This window comes from Alosa alosa, chromosome 2 (assembly GCF_017589495.1).
Source record: "Alosa alosa isolate M-15738 ecotype Scorff River chromosome 2, AALO_Geno_1.1, whole genome shotgun sequence".
In the NCBI taxonomy this organism is placed as follows: domain Eukaryota; kingdom Metazoa; phylum Chordata; class Actinopteri; order Clupeiformes; family Clupeidae; genus Alosa; species Alosa alosa.
This window is the reverse complement of record NC_063190.1, coordinates 32,860,777-32,866,836: the sequence shown is the minus strand read 5'-3', so window position 1 is coordinate 32,866,836 and position 6,060 is coordinate 32,860,777.

Here is a 6,060-nt window from a genome sequence, read left to right as displayed (position 1 = left end):
GGCCTCGAACTGTGAAAGAGTGGGGAAATGCCTGCCACCTGACCTGTTTGCGTGCTGCCCTCGCTGCCCCGGCTCAGTACCCCCAGCACTGCCCCCGACATTTTCTAATGTCCCTGAATGTTACCATGGCCTCAGAGGTGTTCAACAAGACCAAAGCCACATCTCTGCCCCCACACCGCCCGTGCGACTGTGCCATTGATCTCCTCCCTGGGACTGCTCCACCCAAAGGTCACCTCTACTCACTATCCCTCCTGAAAGAAAAACTATGGAGGTTTACATCAGGGACTCCCTGGCAGCTGGACTCATCCGCCCGTCTTTCCTCGCCAGCTGGTGCGGGTTCTTCTTTGTGGGAAAGAAAGATGGTTCTCTTCGCTTCCCTGCATTGATTATCGAGGTCTGAACGATGTCACAGTGAAGAACCGGTACCCTCTGCCTTTACTCACCTCTGCTTTGAGTTGCTCCAGGGATCCACTATTTTCACCAAACTGGACCTTAGAAATGCTTACCACCTAGTCCGAGTAAGGGAGGGTGACGAGTGGAAGACTGCATTCAACACCCACACCGCCATTATGAGTACCTGGTAATGCCATTTGGCCTCACCACGCGCCCAGCGGTATTCCAGGCGCTGGTGAATGATGTGCTGCGGGGACATGCTGAATAAATTCATCTTCGTGTACCTGGGCGACATCTTAATTTTCTCCAGAACTCTGTCGAACACACTTCGTCATGTCCAGCTGGTTCTTCAGCGGCTCCTGGAGAACTCCCTTTATGTCAAAGCGAGAAATGCGAAGTTCCACGCCGGACTGTGTCGTTCCTGGGATACATTGTCGCTGAAGGCAATATCCAGATGGACCCCTTAAAGGTCTCGGCAGTTACCTCCTGGCCAGTTCCGGGGAATAGGAAGAAGTTGCAGCAATTCCTCGGGTTTGCCAATTTCTACCGGAGATTCATCCGGAACTACAGCTCCGTCGCCGCTCCCCTCACAGCTCTGACCAGCATCAAACACCCCTTTTCCTGGACCCCAGAGGCCAACACAGCCTTTCATACCCTCAAGGCCCGGGTTCACCACTGCCCCTATCCTCCAGATGCGGATTCAGACCGCAGTTCGTTGTCGAGGTGGATGCCTCAGACGCGGGGAGTGGGGCCATACTCTCTCAACGGGCAGAGGAGGACAACAAGTTGCACCCCTGTGCATTTTTTTTTTTTTTTCTTTCACCTGCAGAGCGCAATTATGATGTTGGAGACCGCGAGCTGTTGGCAGTCAAGCTTGCCCTGGAGGAGTGGCGTCACTGGCTGGAGGGGTCCACAGTTCCGTTCCTGGTCTGGACCGATCACAAAAACCTCGAATACATCCGCAACGCCAAACGTCTTAACCCCAGACAGTCCCGCTGGGCCTTGTTTTTCACCAGATTCAACTTCACCCTGTCATACCGCCCAGGTTCTCGGAACACCAAGCCGGACGCTCTCTCCCGTCAGTTTCATAAGGATGACGCCCCTTCCCAGGAACCTGCATCAATTCTGCCCGATCCCTGCGTCGTAGCTGCCCTGACCTGGGATATCGAGGAGGAAATTCAGGAGGCCCTCCGTGACCATCCCAGTCCCAGTGCATGCCCAGACGGTCGTCTCTTTGTCCCAGAGAATTTGAGGTCCCGGGTCATACAGTGGGGACACAACTCCCGCCTTGCCTGCCACCCGGGCTCCGCCCGCACCTGCCATCTCCTTGCCCAGCGCTTCTGGTGGTCTGCTTTGAGAAGGGATGTCCGAGGGAATCCGTCCGTGCCTGCCCCACCTGCAATCAGAACAAGTCCTCCCACTCGGCCCCCGCTGGTTTACTCCAGCCCTTGCCTGTGCCCACACGACCCTGGTTACGTCTCCTTGGACTTTGTAACTGGCCTCCCACCATCAGGTGGGATGGCGGTCATTCTCACTGTGGTTGACCGGTTCAGCAAGATGGCACACTTCATTTCCCCTCCCTAAACTGCCATCTGCCAGAGAGACTGCCCAGGCTGTTCTTGATCATGTCTTTCCGTCTACACGGGCTGCCCAGGGATGTTGTCTCTGACCGAGGTCCGCAATTCACCTCCACATTCTGGAAGGAGTTCTGCTGTCTTCTAGGGGCCACAGTGAGTCTCACCTCTGGGTTCCACCCCAGTCCAATGGTCAATCCGGCGGGCAAACCAGGAGCTGGAGAAGGCGCTGCGGTGCATGGTTTCTCGCCAAACCCCAGGCTTGGGCACAACAACTGGCGTGGATAGAGTATGCTCACAACTCCCTCACCTGCTCTGCCACTGGTATGTCACCTTTCCAGTGTGTGTATGGCTACCAGCCCCCCTGTTCCCCAGCCAGGAGGAGATGTGTCCTGCCCGTCTGCCCTCTCCTATGCCCGCCCGTTGCCGTCGTACCCTGGTCACAAGCTCGTGCCGCCACTCAAGTCAGCTGTCAGCTATGCCACTGGGGCTAACCGCCGAAGATCGCCCGGCACCCGGCCACCGTGTTGGCCAGAAGGTGTGGCTGTCAGCCAAGGATCTCCCACTGCGGGTGGAATCGGCGTAAACTGGCACCTCGATTCCTCGGCCCGTTCCCTATCCAGAGGGTCATCAGCCCAACCGCAGTCCGGCTCCAGTTGCCAACCTCCATGAGGGTGCACCCTACTTTCCATGTTTCGAAAGTCAAGCCGACGCATGAAAGCCCGCTGGTCCCCGTGCCGCTTCCTCCTCCTCCTCCTCGCCTCGTTGACGGTGGGCTGGTGTACACCGTTCGACGCCTGCTTCGGGTCCAGGCGAGGTAGGGGCCTCCAGTATCTCGTCGACTGGGAGGGCTATGGGCCTGAGGAGAGAACCTGGGTGCCAGCCAGTCGGATTGTGGACCGGACACTCATCGCCGACTTCCACCGTCTGCATCCTGATCAACCTGCAATCCGTAGGGGGCCCCCAGAGGGGTCCCCTAACCGTCCTGCCCGCCCGGCTTCCTGTCCTGTGCCTGACCCTGACCCTGTCTCGGTACCTGTCCCGTCTTCTGTCCACGACCCTCCAGCTCCCTCCGAGGGATGAGGATGTTCACTCCGGACCGCTCCGAGGGAATTCCTAGCCCCTCCACGGCTCCCCCAGCCCTCCCGGCGTGGTGTCACTCTTGGGGACTTCTGGGGCCCGTCCCCTAGGGGGTTCTGTCATGAGCTCTCTCTGCCTGGTAACACGCGCTGATTAAAGTCTGATGACCTCCACCTGTTCCTGCTCTGCTCTGCCTCACCCTCGTTTACCTACCAGCTGCACTGCATTCACCACTCATCATGCCCGTATATAAAGCCTTGCTTTTCAGTCCACACTTGTCAGATCGTCTGCAAACCCGCACCAGTTACCTGCCTGTCTTGGAAAACGACTCTTACTCTTTGCCTGTGAACCCAGACCAGCTCGACTACTTCTTTGATCTCCAGCCCGGTAATCTTGACCTGCCTTCCGTCTCTCTTCTCTGAATACAGCCTAGCCCTTGACTGTACTGCTGCTTCGTTTCAATTGCTGTTTGTGTGTGTGTTTCCCCAGGACTTCCCGGATCATCCAGCTCCTGCCATTGCTGCTCGGCTATTGGGGAACACACACACGCGGACTCTTGGAACTCCTGAAACCCTGTAACCCCAACCCTTAAATAAACATTCTAACGTGGCTTTTGTGGTCCCTCGTCCTGTTTGGTGTCTGACAATATAAGATAGCCTACCCAACAATTATGTAGGTTTAACCTAACAGTGTTGTTACTATAACCCAATGTTTGGGTTAGACTATCGACCCAACTCATTGGGTTGACCGAACAACCCAATTTTCGGGGCTAATATAACTCAGTGCTGGGCTCGACCACTATTTACCCAGTGATTGGGTTGTTTTTAACCCAATGTTTTTTAGAGTGTAGCAACAAGTTCATGTGTTGAATTTGTTATTACCCAGTGTGCTTTGTTGAATGGTCTCAATGCTTTATTGTTTTATTTCATGTGACAACTTACTAGAGGAGTAACTTTTCAAGTAGGCTAATGCAGTTGCAGGAAGTGTGCATTTCGTTTCCATGCTTATTGTGTTTCCACAACAATGTTAGTGAGTAAATCTACTGAAATGGCCACCATCTTGGTGAAGTGTGATGTGTAAGATCAGAAAGCAGAGGTTGGTTTTAAGGCGGTAGATATGTTGATGTGTTTTCATAGCGCGTAAGAGCGTGGGCGGAAGACATCGACAATTGGCTGGGGAGGGTCACATCATTTTTGAAAATGCTGCTGGAGGGTCGTTGAAAATTATATAGCAGGCAGGGAAGGGTCATGCAACTTTTGATCGAAGCACTCAAAATCCCTCCGGTGATCCCGTTATAAATAACGAACGGTAAACGAATGTTTACAGTTTACAGCTATTTCAGGGGCAGAATTCGATGTCTAGGACAAGTCAATGAACAACAGAATCACATAACACTTTGGTTTCTACACTGAGTGGAGTGATAGAGGTGTTTCATTCTTGGAGTGAGTTAGAAATATGTTTGATCATAAAGCAAAATCAAATCTTTATTAATAGAAAATAATGACAAAGTGAGACATCAGCGAGCCATTTCAGAGATATGACATTATTTGCACGGCAAAATGTTTTTGTTAATGAAAAAACATAAATTCTGATACAACTAGATGTACCACAGAGCGGTACAAAATATGACCGCCGCCCAGTCCAGCACATTTTTTCCATGTTCCAGGCCTATATGATTCTAACTGTCTCACTAAATTGCATTATCCACACTCAATTCTCACTGATATCTGCTAGACAACAAGTACCAAAACATGATTAGTTCATAGATTTCACATGTAAAATTAATTTTATACAACCCCACCTCCACCTCCCCGCCTGTTCATAATTCTGAGAAATTTATGAATTGTGTGCATGTGTATGTTTATGTTATGTGTGTGTGTGTGTGCGTGCGTGCTTCTGTGTGTGCCTGCGTATGTGCCTGTGCATGCAAGCGTATATATGTCTACTGTGTGAGTATGTGTCATACGTATGATTACTGTGAATGTATGTGTGTGTGTGTGTGTGTGTGTGTCTGTTTGTGCACATGAAATGGGTTAACATGACCCCTGGAGGCAAACATACGGAAAAAAATGGTCATCCTAGTCCCTACAGTTCTCAAGATATTCACAGAGAACTGGGTCTGCCCTACCCTCCCTTCGGGGTCCAGTCCAGCAGGGGGCTACAGATCAAAACGAAAAACAGCGGTTCCATGCTATCCATGTGGGGTTACATGCCCACCAAGTTTTGTATACCCTGGTCTTTCAGTGTCCCGGGAATCCTTGTTGGTGTACGTCACTAAATGTACACATACATTATTTTAGTGTAAGGCCCCCCATGAACGAAAGTACACAAAACTTGGCATGCATTCGGAGGGGGTCATAATGATCCTACACTTTTAATTTTGTGCAGTTTTGACCTTGTCAGCCAGAGATATTGTGATGAAAAACACCTAATTTTTGCTTTTTAATTTTTAACTAGGTGGCTTCTTATACATGAAATAAGTGGTAATGGGATGGGTTGACATGCCCCCTTAAGACCAACATACATAAAAAAGGTGGACAACCTAGGCCCTACGGTTCTCAAGATATTCACAGAAAACTTTCTCCGGCCACCTACAGGCCAGTTGGTGTATAGTAACATAAATTAATTTATTGTGTGGCCCCCCATGAACGGAATTCCACGAAACTTGGCGTGCATACAGAGGGTGTCATAATGATCCTACACTTCCAATTTCGTGCAGTTTTGACTATGTTAAGTCACAGATACCTGCGATTACAACACCTCATTTTTACTTTTTTGTGTTTAACTAGGTGGCGCTATACATGAAATGAGTGGTGATGGAATGGGTTGACATGGCCCCTTGAGATCAACAAACAAAAAAAATGGTCCTCCTAAAGCCTACAGTTCAAGAGATATTCAAAGAAAAAGTCTGCCCTACCCTCCTTTCGGGGGGTCCAGTCCAGCGGGGGGGCTACTGATAAAAAAAAAAACAATGGAAAAACAATGGTTCCATGCTATCCATGTGGGGTTACAT